The 18,306-nt window shown below is 38.4% G+C and overlaps 1 protein-coding gene and 1 pseudogene across 2 annotated transcripts in view; both read right to left on the minus strand.

Moving 5' to 3' along the window:
* The window catches only part of SYN2 (synapsin II), a 228,848-nt gene that overhangs the window by 106,419 nt on the left and 104,123 nt on the right, over positions 1-18,306 (minus strand). The gene's annotated exons all lie outside the window — the stretch shown is intronic.
* LOC143646991 (aldo-keto reductase family 1 member B1 pseudogene) lies at positions 9,082-10,952 on the minus strand (annotated as a pseudogene).

Genomic DNA, 18,306 nt, shown 5'->3' on the forward strand with positions numbered 1-18,306 from the left:
TGTAAATATCCTACTATGGTGAAACTGCTACCCTATGGACCTGAAATTCTAAAACATGGACAGCCAGGGATGTGGTTGGTGGCTGGTGTCTGCTCACAAAAGCCTACTGCTAGAAGTCAGGGTGCCTCTCAGCTCCCCAACACAGGGCTCTCTGTCCATTCAATGTTTTCAGTTACACTCAGAAGCCAATAAGTGATGTTGCTGAACTCATGTATCCCTTTCATGCCAGGAAAACACTCCTAGTTACTAAGATTACAGGTCAGTAGCCTTCAGGCCAGATTCAGCCGACAGGCTTGTTTCGTTTGGCCTCCTCAGGTATTTCATTTTTAATTAATTGATAATTTTAAAAACTGAGATTTAAGGTAAATTCCTTATTACCAGTGTGCATGAATTTCTGCAGGGCAATCATCTGGAACTGAATAGCACCTCCTCCTTTGCTGGGGGAAAGCCTCTCCCATGTCCCACTGAGCCCACATCTCCAGGTTCCGTGGCTGCGCGAATGCAGGTCATGAGATTAGACTCCTGGGATTCTGGTCCTGGCTGTGTGACCTTTTGACTCCTAGGATTCTGGTCCTGGCTGTGTAACCTCCAGCAAGTGGTTTCTCTTTTCTAACCCTTAGCTTCTTCCAGGGTAAAATGGGCATGATAATAGTGCCTTTCTTATTAGATTGCTCAGAGGATTAAGGGAGTTATATGGAAAACACTTACAGCAGTGCCCGTTTCATGGTAGAAACTCAGTAAGTGTTTATTGTTATTTTATTTTATTATTAATGATTCTTATTCTCATTATTATCTAATCTAGCTCACTTCCCTTACATTTATTACTTGTCTGTCCCTTAATGGTGTTTGACTTTTTGACCCTAACTTTAGGTAAAGAAAGCCCTGCCCTCATTTGGAGTTAAAGGTGACAGCTGGTCTTCTCTGCTGGGCAGTGGGGCCAATAGGGTTGATGCCTGGTGTACAGGTTAAGAGCACAGATTTTACAGCCAGACTGGGTTCCAATCCAATTCTAATACTTCCTGCTAGTAAGTCCTGAGTCAAATAACAACATCTCCATACCTTCTCCATATCTTCTGTAAAACTGTAATGGATTGCTTTTGAATTAATGTGCCTAGTACACAGTAGGTTCTTTTTCTTCAATGATGTTTTAATTAAAATATAGTCATCTAAAGTGTACAATCAGTGGTTCACAGTATCATAAAGCTGCATATTCATCAATTACAACAGATTTTTGAACATTTTCAACACTCCAAAAACAATAAAAATAAGAATAAAAATAAAAGTAAAAAAGAACACCCAAAACATATTCATAACCTCCATACCCTCCTATTGTTTATTTAATTTTTCGTCTTTTTTTCTTATTATTTATCTGTCCATATACTAGATAAAGGGAGTGTCAAGTCAGGTTTTTATACTCACACATCCACACCTTAAAAGCTCCATAGTTACACATGAGTATGATTGCTGAATCATTTTATTTCTATATCTTTTAGTCTCCAGTATCTTAGAGCAGCTAGAAGTATAAACCTAAAATTGTGGAATTGTAACCCATACAAAACTCTGAAATCTCTGAAAGAATTAGTTCTACAACTAGTTTTTCTACAACTAATTGTTGTACTTTTTAGTATATATGTTATTTCTCATAAAGAAGAAAAAAAAGTCAATTGTGATGATAAAAAAAAAAATTTATTCCTTCTAGCCTCCAATATTCTGGAGCAGCTAGAAGGAAAAATTTGAGATGAGGTATGATAGCCCATGACAAACTCTGGGATCTGTCCTGTAACTATTTTCAAAGTTGAAGAGTGCTTTGAAAACTATTGCTTTTTCCTTTCTTTGCTTTGTACATATATTATACCATAAAAAGTTTTAAAAAATAATATTCAAAGATATAAAATTTTTTAAAGCTTTTGGAAGAACCAAAACTAATTCTGATCTGGTTTCCTTTGCTGCAGCAAAATTTGGTGTCCCAAATAAAATGTTCGTGTAGCTTGCAAAAAGGGGGGGAAAAAGACTCTATAGTTATTCAATCATCTTCTAGAATAAAGGTTATTTGATTACAGTTCAACAGTTTTAGGTATTTCCTTCTAGCTATTCCAACACACCAAAAACTGAAAGGGGATATCTATATACTGCACAAGGATAATATCTAGAAAGATCTCTCGACTCTATTTGAAATCTCTCAGCACTGAAACTTTTTGTTTAATTTATCTTCCATTTTTTGGTCAAGAAGGCTTTCTTATTCCCATGATGCCAGGGCCAGGCTCATCCCCGAGAGTCATGTCCCACATTGCCGGGGAGGTTTCCACTCCTGGGAATCATGTCCCACATAAGGGAGAGGGCAGTGAGTTCACCTGCAGAGTTAGCTTCAAGAGAGAGGCCACATGTGAGCAACAGAAGAGGTTCTCTGGGGGTGACTCTTAGGCATCATTATAAGTAGATTTAGTGTCTCCTTTGCAAGAATAAGTACCATAATGGCAAGTCCCAAGATTGAGGCCCTGTCCCATCAAATTGGCAGTTTCCAGTGCTTGTGAGAATATCAGGTGTTCCCAGGTGGGAAAGTTTAATATTTTCAATATTTCTACCTTTCCCCTAGTCCCTCAAGGGAACTTTGCAAAAACTTTTTTTTTTCAACTTTTTTTATTGTATAGTATAACATATATTTACAAAGCAAAGAAATAAAAAAGCAATAGTTTTCAAAACACTCTTCAACAAGTAGTTATAGGACAGATCCCAGAGTTTGTTATGGGCTACCATACGATCCTCTCAGGTTTTTTCTTCTAGCTGTCCCAGAATATAGGAGGCTAGAGGGTTAAATACTTTTTTTATCCTCACAATCAACTTTTTTTTCCTACTTTTTTTGTGAACAATAACATATATACAAAAAAGTTATAAATTTTCAAGCACAGCCCACAATTAGTTGTAGAACATATTTCAGACTTTGACATGGGTCACATTTCACAATTTTAGGTTTTTACTTCTAGCTGCTCTAAAATACTGGAGACTAAAAGAATATTGATTTAATGATTCAGCATTCATATTCATTTGTTAAGTCCTATTTTCTATGTATAATTCCACCATCACCTTTGATCTTTCCATACCTCTCATTGGGATTGTTTGGGCTATGGCAATTCTAAAGTTTTGATATTGGAAGGGTCTGTCACTAATATGGGGTAGGGAGATGGAACTAACATGTTCTGGAGAGGATGGGCTAGGTGTCAGGACTTATCTGGACCAGAGACCCATCTGGAGGTTGCAGGTTTCTGGCAAGTTACTCTAGTGCCTGGAACCCTTGTGGAATCCTATAAATTGCCCTAGGTGTTCTTTAGGACTGGGTGGAATGGGCCTGATTGGGGGTTGGTAGGTTATGATAGGTAGCAAAGTCTACCTAAAGTTTGCATAAGAGCAACCTCCAGAGTAGCCTCTCAATTCTATTTGAACTCTCTCTGCCACTGGTACTTTTTAATTACACTTCTTTGCAAATACTTTTAAATCTTCTGCCCAGCTTATTCTGGGATGTATTGTGGCATCACACCAACCAGTACAGACCAACAAGATTTCACTTCCTATTCATGGTTCCCTATAATTATGGTGTTCGAATTAGCTGACTATACAAGTTAAATTAGATAGTGTGCTGCCGAAAGTTTAAATTTTACACCTAATAAGCATCCCTTCCTTTGGTCTCACACAGAAGTTAAAGTTTTAAAATACAGGCAATATCATTTTTTATCCTTTAGTCTGATTTACCTTATTCTTACCCAGATCAGCTTTATTCATATCTCTAATTGAAGTCTGATCATTTCTTCAGTGTTTTTAGCAGTTGCTGTATGGGTTAATGCTGATTTTCATAGCTACCGAGCTCTAGCTCCGAGTCTCAGCTGTCACACAAATACTCAAAGTCCCATGGAATGAACAGATTATACCCAAATAGCTCAGCATTTCAGAATTTAGAAATAACAGTTACAACTCAGAATATGTGTAACTGCTGTTAAATGCTTACAATCTAGGAATCTTTACAATAGGCCCCAACCTGATAATCTATGCTCTCGAGTTCAGTTCTCAGAGTTTGCACATTATAGTTAGTCCGTATTAGTGAGGTGTTACAATATTTGTCTTTCATTCTGGCTTATTTCACTCAAGATACTGACCTCAAGGTTCATTCACCTAGTTGCATGTCTTACAATTTCACTCCATCTTGCAGCCGCTCAACAGTCCATTGTATGTATATACCACAGTTCCCACTTCTAGTCTTTATTTGATGTACCCTAGGTCATCTCCATCCATTGCAATTTGGGAACCCTGCCACCATAAACATAGTATGCAAATTTCCATTAATGTCCCCTCTCTCAGTTCCTCCAACTATATAACCCAACAGCCAGGTTGCAGAATCATACAGCAATCCCACTCCTAGCCTCCTGTGGAGTCATTACATTGCCCTCCAGAAGGGCTGCACCACTCTACTTCTCTACCAACAGTGAATAGGTACAACTTTTTCTCCACATTTTCTCCAGCACTTGTATCTCTCTGTTCATTTTTAAACAGCTTTATTCACACATCATATAATCAACCTAAATAAAAAAAATCAATGGTTCTCAGTATAATCACACAGCCATGCCTTCACCACTACAATCTACACGAGGACGATTCCATTTCTTCTCCAAAGAATGCCATACCCCTCCCCCATATCTCTGGCTTATTGACATTTATCTTTGGTTAAATCATCTTTGCTATAGTCAATGGCAGCATATAACAATGTTACTGCTAATTGTAGACCCTAGTAAGCATTGATTGTATTCTTTTTTCTGTATACCATCCCATTTTCAACACCTTGCAATATTGACATTTCATTTGTTCACCCTCAGGCAAAAACATTCTTATATTTGTACATTTAATCACCATGACTGCTCACTCTAGACATCAAGTTATGCCATCACAGTCTTTATCCTCTATCTTTCCTTCTGTTGTCACACATGCCCCCAAGCCCTCCTCCCTCAACCATGTTCACACTCAACTTCATTTCGTGTACTGTGCTATTAATTTCTGGGTCTTTATAATCAGTTCTGTTGAATATTCTGTACTCATTCAGCATCAAATGATCACTCTCTACCCTCTTTCTATCTCCTGATAACCTGTGTTTTCAATTTTAACTCTCAAAGTTCACTCATTAATGCTAGTTCATATTAGTGAGACCAAATAGTATTTGTCCTTTTGTTTCTGGCTAATATCACTCAGCATAATGTTCTCAAGATTTACCCACATTATTATATGTTTCATGACTTTATTCTGTCGTACAGCTGCATGATACTCCATAGTAGGTATATACCACAGTTTGTTGAGCCACTTAACTGTTGATGGATATTTGGGCTGTTTCCATCTCTTGGTAATAGGGAATAATGCTGCTATAAACTTTGGTGTGCAAATGTCTGTTTGTGTCCCTGCCTTCAGTTCCTCTGAATATATATCTAATTATTGGATCATATGGCAATTCTGTACTTAGACTCCTGAGTAACTGCAAAACTACCACAGCAGCTGCACAATTCCACATTCCCACCAACAGTGAATAAGTGTGCCTCTTTCTCCACATCTCTCCAACACTGGTCGTTTTTTGTTGGTTTGTTTTTTCCATAATGGCCATTCTATTAGGTGTGATATGATATTTCATTGTGGTTTCGATTTGTATTTTCCTAATAGCCAAGGACACATGAACATTTTTTCATGTTTTTGAGCTGTTTTTATTTCCTCTTCAGGAAAGTGTCTGTCTATATCTTTTGACAATTTTTTAATGGGTCATTTGTCTTTTTGTTGTTGAGTTGTAGTATGTCTTTATATATTCTGGATATTAAACCTTTATTGGATATGTGGTTTCCAAATATTGTCTCACATTGTATAGGCTGCCTTTTTACTTTCTTGACAAAGTCCTTTGATGCCAAGAAGTGTTCAATTTTTAGGAGATCCCATTTATCTAGTTCTTGTTTTGTTGCTCATGCTTTGGGTGCAAGGTCTAGAAAACCACCTCCTATGACAAGATCCTTAAGATATTTCCCTATATTTTCTTCTAAGGATTTTATGGTCTTAGCTCTAATGCTTAGGTCTTTAGATTCATTTTCAGTTAATTTTTATTTAACGTGTGAGACAGGGATCCTCTTTCATCCTTTTGGATATGGATATCCTGCTCTACAAGCACCATTTATTGAAGAGGCTGCTCTATCCCAGTTGAGTTGACTCGATAGCCTTATCAAAGATCAATTGGCAGTAGATGTGAGGGTACACCTCTGAACACTCAATTTGATCCCACTGGTAAGTATACCTATCTTTATGACAGTAACATGCTGTTTTGACCACTGTAACTTTGTAATATGCTTTAAAGTCAGATAGTGTGAGACCTCCCACTTCATTTATCTTTCTCAAGATATTTTTTAGCTGTTTGGGGCATACCACTCTTCCAAAAATTTTTGATTTTTGACTTTTCTATTTCTGCAGAGTAAGTTGTTGGGATTTTCATGGGTATTGCATTGAATCTATAAATCAATTTGGGCAGAATTGACATCTTAACTATATTTAGTCTTCCAATCCATAAACACAGTATGTCCTTCCATTTATTTGGTCTTCCTTGATTTCTTTTAGCAGTTTTGTAGTTTTCTGTGTATAGGTTTTTCTGTCCTTGGTTAAATTTATTCCCAGATACTTGATTCTTTTGGTTGCTATTATAAACGGAAGTTTGTTGTTGATTTCCTCCTCAGATTGCTCATTGCTGATGTATAGAAACACTACAGATTTTTGTGTTGATCTTCTATCCTGCCACTTTGTTGTACTAGTTTATCAGCTCTAGTAGCTTTATTGTAGATTTTTCAGGATTTTCTACATACAGGATCATGTCATTTGCAAACAGTGAGAGCTTTACTTCCTCCTTTCTAATTTAGATGCCCTTTAATTCCTTTTCTTGCGTAATTGCTCTAGCTAGAATTTCCAGCACAATGTTGAATAACAATGCTTTTTCTGTATCAATCAAAATGATCATGTGGTTTTTTCCTCTTTAAATTATTGATGTGGTATATTACATTAATTGATTTTCTTGTATTGAACCAGCCTTGCATACCTGGAATAAATTCCACAGGGTCATGGTGTATAATTACTTTAATGGGCTGCTGGATTCAGTTTGCAAATATTTTGTTGATGATTTTTTGCATCTCTATTCATTAAAGAGATTGGTCTGAAATTTCTTGTAGTATCTTTGCTTGCTTTGCTATTAGGGTGATGTTGGCTTCAAAGAATGAGTTAGGAAGCTTTCCCTTCTCTTCAATTTTTTTTGTTTGAAGATTTTGAGCAGGATTGATACTAATTCTTTCTGAAATGCCTGGTGGAATTCACATGTGAAGCCATCTGGAGATGGACTTTTCTTTTTGGGGAGCTTCTTGATGGCTGATTCAATCTCTATATTTGTGACTGGTTAGTTGAGGTCTTCTACTTCTTCTCGAATCAATGTTGGTTGTTCTTGCTTTTCTAGGAAGTTGTCAATTTTGTCTAAGTTGTCTAGTTTGTTGGCATATAATTGTTTATAGTAACCTTTCATTATCTCCTTTGTTTCTGTGGGGCCAGTAGTTATGTCCCTCCTCACATTTCTGATTTTATTTATTTGCATCCTCTTTCTTTGTTTCTTTGTCAACCTAACTAAGGGTCCATACACTTTATTGACTTTCTCAAAGAATCAAGTTCTGGTTTTATTGTCTCTATCGTTTTCATGTCCTCAATTTTATTTATTTCTGCCCTAATTTTTGTTATTTTTTTCCTTCTGTTTGCTTTGGGGTTAGTTTGCTGTTTTTTCTCTAGTTCCTCCAGGAGAACAGTTAATTTCCTGATTTTTTTTTCTTTCTTCTTTTTTAATATAGGCATTGAGGACATTAAATTTCCCTTTCAGCACTACCTTCGCTGAATCCCATAAATTTTGAAATGTTGTGTTTTCATTTTCACTTGCCTCGAGATATTAATTGATTTCTCTTGTTATTTCTTCCTTGACCCACTGATGTTTAAGAGTGTGTTGTTTAGCCTCCATAAATTTGTGAATTTTCCAGGCTTATACCTGTTGTGATTTCCAACTTCATTCCATTATGATTTAAGGAAGCACTTTATATAATTCTGATATTTTAAAATTTACTGGGACCTGCTTTGTGCCCCAAAATGTGGTCTATTCTGGAGATTAATCCATGAGCACTTGAGAAGAATGTGTATCCTGCTCCTGCTGGGTTCAATGTTCTATACATATCTGTTAAGTCTAGTTCATTTATTGGATTATTCAAGATCTCTGTTTCCTTATTGATCCTCTGTCTGGATGTCTATCCATTGATGAGAATGGTATATTGAAGTCTCCAACTACCACTGTAGAATGTATTTCTCCCTTCAGTGTTCAGTGTTTGCCTCATGTATTTTGGGAAACTCTGGCTTGGTGCATAGATATTTATGATTGTTTTGTCTTCCTGATGAATTGTTCCTTTTATTAATATATAGCGTCCTTCATAGTCTCTTTTAATTGTTTTACATTTGAAGTCTAATTTGTGTGCTATTAGTATAGCTACCCCTGCACTTTTCTTGTTCTTGTTTGCATGAATATCTTTTTCCAACCTTTCACTTTCAGCCTGTTTTTGTCTTTGGGTCTTAAGTACTTAAGTCTCTTGCAGACAGCATATAGATGTATCCTGTTTTGTTTTTTTTTTAATCCATTCTGCCAATCTATGCCCTTTGATTGGTGTATTGGGGTATTTAATCCATTAACATTTAATGTTATTACTGTAAAGACTATCCTTTCTTCAATCACTTTTCCTTTTAGATTGTATCTGTTGTATCTTAATTTTTTCTCTCTTTTAACCCTATTAGTTACCCCTCCAGCTAATCTACATTTCTACACTCTTCTCCAAACGTCTCTCATTTGTCTCTTCTTATGTGCCTGCAGTGTTCCCTTTAGTATTTCTTGTAGAGCACACCTCTTGTTCACAAACTCTCTCAGTTTATGTGTGTCTGTAAATATTTTAAGCTCCATGCATTTTTTTTTTTTTTTTTTTTTTTTTGGCTTACAAAAGCACCTTTTATTTGAGGCAAGAAGTTTGGCTGAAAGGTATATAATTCCAAGCAATTCCAACTATTAGTGGCACTATTTTAACATTATACATTTTTTTCTCCTTGCTCAGGGGTATTCAACTTGGATTTCCTAGTTGGGAAAAAAAAGGGGGGGGGGCAAAGAAAACTGCAAGAGACTTCTAATCCACAGATACTGCTCTTTATACCTCAACATCCAGCTGGGTTAGTCATCAGGTTGCTAATGCACTGCTGAGGAACTTGGGTCACATAACACTTGCAAGAAAAAAGGAGGCAGGAAAAACTTGGGGAAGAATCAGCAATCACAGCTTCAAAACTCAGAACTGAAGGGGTAATCCTTGTGGGAGGAAGCGCTCACCAAGGCACAGACCCTCCAGTCCCTGTTGTAACCGAGTAAGGTAGTCATATCCACATCACTTAGTTCAAAGTCAAAGACCTGAAAGTTCTCAGCAATGCGTTCAGGTGTCACAGACTTGGGGATCACCACCATATTCCTCTGTATGGGGAACCGGATCAACACCTGGGCTGTGTTTTTATTATGCTTGGTTGCAATTGCTTTGATCCTGGAATCCTCCAGTAGGGAAGGGTCCTCAGGCTTGGCCCAGGGTCTGTCAGGAGAGCCAAGGGGACTATAGGCAGTCACCACGATGCCTTTGGATTGACAGTACTGGAATAACTTCTCCTGAGTTAGGTACGGGTGGCACTCAATCTGGTTAACTGCAGGCTTATACTTTAAGCCAGGTTTATTTAAGAGTCTCTTGATTTGGAGATGTTTGAAGTTAGATACTCCAATAGCTTTGACCAGTCCTTCATCTACCAGCTCTTCCATGGCCTCCCGTGTGTCCATAAAATCAGTGTCACAAGGAATTACATTGCCTGTTTCATCCAAAGGGAAAAAGTCCTTTCCAGTCTGAAAGCCTGTAGGCCAGTGAATAAGGTAGAGGTCCAGGTAGTCCAGCTTGAGGTCACTAAGTGTCTTCTGACAGGCTCCTTTCACCATGCTTTTCTTATGGTATGTATACCAAAGCTTGCTGACGATGAAGAGGTCCTCACACTTCACTGCCTGCTCCTTGAGCTTCTCCTGGATGGCCACCCCCACCTCACTCTCATTCTGGTACACATGGGCACAGTCAATGTGTACAGCCAATATCAGTGGCTGCCTTCACAGCCTCTGTCACTTTGCCTGGAGGGGACTTCCAGGTACCCAGCCCCAGGATGGGCATCTTGGCGCCGTTGCAGAGCACAATGTGGTTAGCCATGGGTGTAAGTCTTCGTTGACTCCCTGCATTTTTGAAGTGCAGTTTTGCTGGATATGGAATTCCTGGTTGGCAGTTTTTCTCTTTCAGTATCTTTCACTGCCTTCTCACCTCCATGGTTTTTGCTGAGAGATCCACACTTAGTCTTATCAAGCTTCCCTTGTATGTGATGGATCACTTTTCTATTGCTGTTTTCAGAATTCTTTCTTTGTCTTTGACATTTGACAAATAATTAGTAAGTGTCTTGGCATAGGTCTATTTGGATCTATTCTGTTTGGGGTATGCGGTGCTCCTTGAACCTGTAATTTTATGTCTTTCATAGGAGTTGGGAAATTTTCATTGATTATTTGCTCTATTATTCTTTCTGCCACTTTTCCCTTCTCATCTCATTCTGGGATACCCATAACATGTATATTTGTGTGCTTCACATTGTCATTCAGTTCCCTGAGACCTGTTCAAATGTTTACATTTTTCCCCCATCTGTGTGTGTATGTGTATGTGTGTATTATTTCAGATGTCCTGTCTTCTAGTTCACTGATACTTTTTTCTGCCTCTTCAAAATGCTGTTGTATGTTTCCATTTTGTTTTTCATCACTTCTGTTGTGCCTTTCATTCCCATAAATTCTGCCATTTGTTTTTCCATTCTTCTGTATGGACATCGTGTCTTCTTTTTATCCTGTATGTTTTAACTGTTGAATTTATTTAGAAGATCTGTTTTAACATCACGAATTAGTTGCTTCAATTTCTGTATCTCAGTTGAGGTATTAGTTTGTCCTTTGGTTGGATCCTATTTTCATTCTTCCTAGTATGAGTCATGATTTTCTGCTGGTGTCAAGGCATCTGATTGTCTTGCGTAGTTTATTCTAGAGATTGTTTTATCTCTTTTGCCTAGGGTTTCCCTGTTGGTTGGATTTGTTCTCTATCTGTTTGTCTCTCTTACCAGCCAGTTGTCAGATCTGTTTTGTCCCCCAGTCTCCCCTCAAAACCAGGCACCTATAGCAGCCTGCCTCAGGGATGGGAGTAGGCACAGGAACGACAGAAATGTCTCTGTTTGTGGATAAAGCAAGTCTGCTATCTCCGAGTGGTGCTGTTTTTCACTGTCCTGCAAGACCTGGGTTTGTTTTCGGGTACTGCTTTAGCAGGTGGGTCATACGTGTTTCTCAGTCAAAACAGGGGCAGCTTCCCATTCAGGGAGTCTAGACCCACTTCAGCTGGCCTGAAATAATTTTCTGGGTAGTGTCTGAAAAAGCCTTTTAATTCTCTTGCACTTTATGTTCTGTCCAGTAGATGGTGCAGTTCAGTGACCTAATTGCCCTCAGAGCTCTGGTTGCTTATCTTCAGGTCTGGCTATAAAAGCAGGTTTCCTGTTTCCTCTCTTTGCTGCCCAAAATTTGGCTCAATATGGGTCTGTGTCCCCCACTGTATTTGTGGCAGAGTACAACCGAGCTGTCCCAGACTTTAGCCTTCCCCCAGGTAGGGATCAGGTCTCTCAATGCCATTTCTCACAGGAGTAGGGGGAAGACTTTAGGACCCAGGGCTAGAAACCCAGCTTCTGTACATATTCTCTCACGTTCTCTGTCTCTCACTGACCCAGGCCTTGAAATGCACTCTCCTGTCCCCCAGATCTCCAAAAGATGAGGGTTGTCCCACTGCAATGAGAGAATACATATTCTGTATCCCCATTGGGAAGAGTCCCTGCTGCTGTTTCTTTGTCCATCCTGTACTGCCCTGAGTGAGGTGGAGGAGGGAGGCCCAGCCAGTCCAGGACAGAAATTTCCTACCTGATATTCTTCTACTTCTTCAATTCAGGATTTATAGGGTCCCTCTCCAGTCCATTTCCTCCAGATTTCTGAATAACTAAGAATTGCTCTTTTATAACATGGAATGTCCAAAGAGGGATTTTCAGTAGGTGTTTACGTTGCCATGTTGATGATGTCACCACCCTGTAACAGTCTTCTAACTGGACTCCTTGCTACCTTTTTTTCCTGGCTCCCCTTCAATCTGTTCTCCATAGTTTCTATATTCACAAGAGAGATTTCTGAAAAGCATAAATTAAATCCAGTCACAGGTAAAAGCTTTTCATGGCCTATAAGGCCCTTCATGGTCTGGCTACTCTCTAACTTTATTATATTCCACTTTTCCACTTATTTATTCTAATGTAGCCATGCTGATGACTTTCCTGCTCTTTGAACATACAGATCTTTTCCCCACCTACTGTTTGAACTATTTCCTTTGACAGGGATGCACTATATCCAGCTCTTACTTGACTTTTCCTTATTAGCCCTCAGGATTCAGCTCAAATGTTTTTTCCCAAATAGCCCTTTCTTGGATCATCCTACCTAAAATATCCCTCCCCTACAAATTGCCAAGCTTATTTTTCTTCATTAGTGTTTATCAGTACCAGTGATTATTAATTTGTATAATTATTCTTTGTCTTTTTCTACCAGATGCAAATTCCGTGAGGACTTGCATAGCCCATGTGTGCTGGTTCGAAAGGATGTATGTAGTCCATGTGTACGGGTTTGAAAGGATGTATGTCCCTTAGAAAAGCCATGTTTTAATCAAGATCCCATTTCATAAAGGCAGAATAATCCCTATTCAATACTGCATGCTTGAAATTGTAATTAGATAATCTCCTGGAGATGTTGATTTAATCAAGAGTGGTTGTTAAACTGGATTAGGTGATGATATGTCTCCACCCATTTGGGTGGGTCTTGAAGTTTCTGGAGTCCTATAAAACAGTTAACATTTTGGAGAATGAAGGAGATTCGGAGAGAGCAGAGAATGGTACAGCACCACAAAGCAGAGAGTCCATGAGCCAGCAACCTTTGGAGATGAAGAAGGAAAACGCCTCCCGGGGAGCTTCATGAAATAGGAAGCCAGGAGAGAAAGCTAGCAAATGACGCCGTGTTCACCATGTGCCCTTCCAGCTGAGAGAGAAGCCCTGACTGTGTTCACCATGTGCCTTCTCACTTGAGAGAGAAACCCTGAACTTCATCAGCCTTCTTGAACCAAGGTATCTTCCCCTTGATGGATGCCTTTGATTGGACATTTCTATAGACTTGCTTCAACTGGGACATTTTCTTGGCCTTAGAACTGTAAACTAGGAACTTATTAAATTCCCCTTTTTAAAAGGCATTCTGTTTCTGGTATATTGCATTCCAGCAGCTAGCAAACTAGAACCCCATGAGAACCCCATGAGGACTTGTCCAGTCCATGAGGACCTAGAAAAATGCTCAAGGAATATTTGTTGATTAGATGAGTAGAGGGGCATGAAAATGCAGGACAGAGTTGGGGAAATAAGCAGTTTAATGGGTGCGTATAATTAGTGTATTAGAAGGAGAACAGGTAGTTCAGCAAGTTGAGGCTGGAAATTGTTTGTTTATCTCTTCTAGGTCTCAGTAAGAGAGTTAAATTAGGTTTAAGTTAATAATGTAAATAATTTGAGCTTTTAGCTCCTTCCTTTCATTTACTTTTTTTTTTTTATTAATGCAAATTCCAAATGTTCTGAGAGAATACTGGAGAAGGCAATTCAGATAGTGATTAGTCTTTTGCAATAAATCCAAAGAACATGTTCTGTACATTTCTGGGGTTAGGAAAGGTTCTGCAGTTGAATGATTTCTTACAGTGCTTGAAAATTAGAGAATCAAAATGTCAGAAGATTTGGACATTAAACATGAAGCTCAATGAATGGAGACAGTGAAGGATGCACTGACTGAGAAGGAGACTGGCAAACGAAGGTGTATATACATATGATCAAATACTGTGCTGCTACAAGAAGTAATGAAGTTGTGAGGCAAGCAACATTGTGAATGAACCTGTGGGACATTTGGTGAGGCAAAGTAAGTAAGAAACAAAATAGTGTATGGGTATCATTTAGAAAATAATTATAGGAAAACAGGGGCCTAAATTATAAGCTCTTATAGCAGTCACATTTAGTCCAGATGGTAGCTGTTGTTTCTGGATTTTGAGAGGCTGTCTTAATGATGTATAACCTGGTATTTAGAGATAAGAACGAAGCCAATCAGTTTGGGATTAAGGTAATTCAGAATACAGGAGTAAGGAAGGCATTGTCTATATTTAGAATCTCATTTACTCTTTGAGACCAAAGGAAGAAAGGTTTATTTTGTCCAGAACCTAAATTTTCAGTAGCATGTAATCTAACTGAACCTGTTTTTACAGATCATTTAAGCAATCCAAATACAGGATGCCCAGAATAGGAATGAAGTCCTTTAATCCTGTAAACTTAAGGCAATGCCTGGGTACATCCCAGAGAATATTAAGCAGTCTTCTTTGACAAAGAAGTATTGGCAAAGTCCCTTGAAGGGATGGGAGAAAAATTATGGAACTATTAAACTTTACCATGGGAAACCCCTGATACTGCGTCAAACATTAGGGATACCCAAATCAATAGGGCAAGCCCTTGATTGAGGCTTGCTCTTGTGAAGTTTATGCATGTAGGGGAGAAGGTTAACCTATCTATAAGTATGCCTAAGAGTTACTTCCAGAGAGCCTCTTTTGTTGCTCAGATGTGGCTTCTCTTTAAGTCCAACTCTGTAAGTGAAACCATTGTCCTTCCCCCTACATAGGACATGACATCCAGGGGTGAAAGGCTTCCTGGCAGCGTGGGAGATATCTTCCAGGGATGAGCACAGCCTTGGCATTGTGGGGTCAACAATTTTATCCTGACCAAAAGAGGGAAAAGAAGTATAACAAATAAGGTATCAGTGGTTGAGAGAGTTCAAATAGAGTCAAGAGGCTACTCTGGAGGTCATTCTTAAGCAAGTTTCAATTAAACACTGCTACCTATCAGAACTTGCCAAACCCCAACCAAAACCATATCCGCCAATCCTAAAGAACAGCTAGGGCATTATATAAGATTCTACAAAGCTTCCATGCACTAGGGTAACTTTCCAGAAACCTACAACCTCCAGATAGGTCCCTGGACCAGATAAGTCCTGAAATGCAAAGGGACCAGCCTCTCCAGAACATCAACTAGCTCCATCCTCTTAGCCCATATTCTCAACGGCCCCTCCCAACGTGAAAAAATTAGAATGGGCATAGCCCAAATACCCCTAAAGAGTGGAAGAAATGATGGTGGAGTTATAGAGAGAAGACAGGGTTCAACAAATCAGTATGAGTGTTGAATCATAATATTGCTATTTCTTTTACTCTCCAGTATCTTAGAGCAGCTGGAAATAAAAACCTAAAATTCTGAAACTGTAACCCATACCAAACCCTGAAATCTGTCCTACAACTAATTGTTGTGCTGTGCTTTGAAATTTACTGCTTTTTTGTATATATGTTATTTTTCACAGTCTATTGTGATGATAAATGCACAGCTATATATTGTGAACAACTGACTGTACACTTTAAATGTACACTTTGTATGATTACATGGTATGTGAATATAAATTATCAATAAAATAATTTTAAAAATCAAAGGAGGAGGTGGAGTTATAAAAGAGAAGATAAGACTTAACAAATGAGTATGACTCCTGAATCATTATACTGATATTTATTTTAGTCTCCAGTATCTTAGAGCAGCCAGAAGGTAAAACCTAAAATTGTGGAATGGTAACCCGTACAAAACTCTGAAACCTATTCTATAACTAGTTGTTGTGGTGTGTTTTGAAATTTATTGTTTTGTATATATGCTATTTTTCATGGTTTAAAAAAAGAGATATAAGGGTAAAGTATTTAGTAAATATTAGTCCCTCCTTCCCCCTTTGACACTGGGATCTTATCTTAATTTTTATTTTATTTATTATTTTTTCTTAAGTATTTTTTCAGTAGCATGATATTGGAGAGTACATGGGCTTTGGCATCAGACAGTCCTGGATTAAAATTGCAGTTTCATACTGAAAAAATAGAAGAAATATTTTTCTCACTAGTATTTAATTCATCCTTCTGCCATCACGTATGCCCCCTCCCCCAGCAAGGATTGAGAACTTTTCCCATGTTCAGATTGCTTTCCTGAATATCTAAGTGGATTAATTTGCAATCTTTTGGCTTTTCCCACCTGTCTATAGGCATTCCTCTCTCCAAGGCCTAACTCAAGTCTTATTTCCTTTAGTGAGCTTTCCTGTAGTGAATACTGTTCTTTTTTGTGTGTGTTTATTAGGTTTGTTGTTAACTTTAGCATTTGTTCTAAGGTGAAGAACTGAAGGACCAATGGGCAGAAACTAGAGAAGGCAGAGTCAGGCTCAATATGTGCGCTGGGTGTCCGGATCACCCTCAAGTTCGATGATTCACTAGGAAGACTCACAAGACTCAGTATGTAATCATATTCATAGTTAAGATTTATTACAACAAAAGGATACAAAGTAAAATCAGCAAAGGGAAAAGGAATATGGGGTGAAGTCCAGAGGAAACGAGATGCAAATTTCCAAGAGTCCTCTCCGAGTGGATAGGGCCAACCTAATTCCTGTAACAAGAACTAAGAACATGTGTGAAAGTTGTCTACCAAGGACAGTGTCCAAGGTTTTACTGGGGTCTGGTTATGTAGGTACCCTCTGCCTAGCACATAACCAAAATTCAGATTCCTAGAAGGAAAGCAGATGCTCAGCATAAACCACATTGTCCGTACAGTTTAGGCATAGTAGGTCACTCGTATCAGTCTGGGAATGATGGGAACCCTCCTGAAATCCAAGTTCCTGGAGGCCAGTCAAGGGTCAACCTCATAAGCAGGCCCTTCTAAAGGTAGCATCCTCAGGGCTGCTCTACTAACTGTTTTCTGCCCTCTAAGGTATAAGGAAGAACTTTTTAAAGTACTGTCAGAAGTTGAAGTAATCTAATTTTTAACATACTGTCAGAAGTTGAAGTAACCTAATTTTTAACATACTGTCAGAAGTTGAAGTAAACTAATTTAGGGAATAATGAGTACCTTACTACTAAGAAATACTTACAAATAAATTGGACAAAAAACTGCTTGAGAAGTTTTAAAGAATATATACCCATTGAGACTAGCCAACCCTAGGACTTCCAGAATTCTGTGATATATAATATTTTGTAGTTTCTTTATTCCAAGTGTTAACCCTTTATCACATCAGAGAATAGCATTGGGTTGGAAATCAGAAAACCCGCGCTTTGACTTAATACTGTCTCTCTTCACCTGTCACCTTAATTTTTATCTATTTTACAAATAAACTTTTTATCTCAAATATTCTTCCTAGTTCACATATTTCTGTCCCTCAAGAGAGTACATTGGATTACTTTGATGTTGAAAAGTTCTTAATGATAATTGAGCTAAAGAATACTTTCCTGTTATGTCTAACCATTCTTAGTGTTCTTAGCTATGTTTTTTGAGTCATTCAGATAAAATCTTAATTTTTCACTAGGATACCTTTGACCAGACTAAGAATTCCCACCACTTTTGGCATTGGTGCCAAAAAATCTTGCAAACTAATGTTTTGAGTTTAGCTTCCTACTGTGGGTTCATGGATCCGGGGCAGTGAAGAATGGGAAAACCCAAGGGGGGAACTAAGAATAATGGGAATGTTCTTTTCTTTCTGAAATTGATATTTCCCCTTAAAGTTGGAAAACCTTTAGGTTTGGAAAAACACTCAGATAATACTAGAAGTGCTCGAATATTCCTGAAACTACTGTGTCTCCATAACTTTTCTTTCTGTAGACAGTTGTGATTCTCCTTGAGCATAAAAAGTGTGTGTGTGGGTTGCTGCCTCCCACTGAAGATGGCCCTTCCTCATTTTCCACCCAGTGGTCTCTGGCAAGGATGGTGCAGAGTCCAACCATCTGCTTGTCTTAATTTGTCTGGAAATGGAAGCCCATTGGGCTTGAGGAAGACCCAATTCCTCCATCTGCCTAGCAAAATTATCACAACTCCATTTTATCCCACATGCTGCCAACATTTTACAGAGTGGAAAATGACAACATTTGGGAAACAGTAAGATTCTTAGAGCTATGTAATATGTTTCACAGGTTGGGGTAGCAAGAGGAGAATGCC

This window comes from Tamandua tetradactyla, chromosome 9 (assembly GCF_023851605.1).
Source record: "Tamandua tetradactyla isolate mTamTet1 chromosome 9, mTamTet1.pri, whole genome shotgun sequence".
Taxonomy (NCBI): Eukaryota; Metazoa; Chordata; class Mammalia; order Pilosa; family Myrmecophagidae; genus Tamandua; species Tamandua tetradactyla.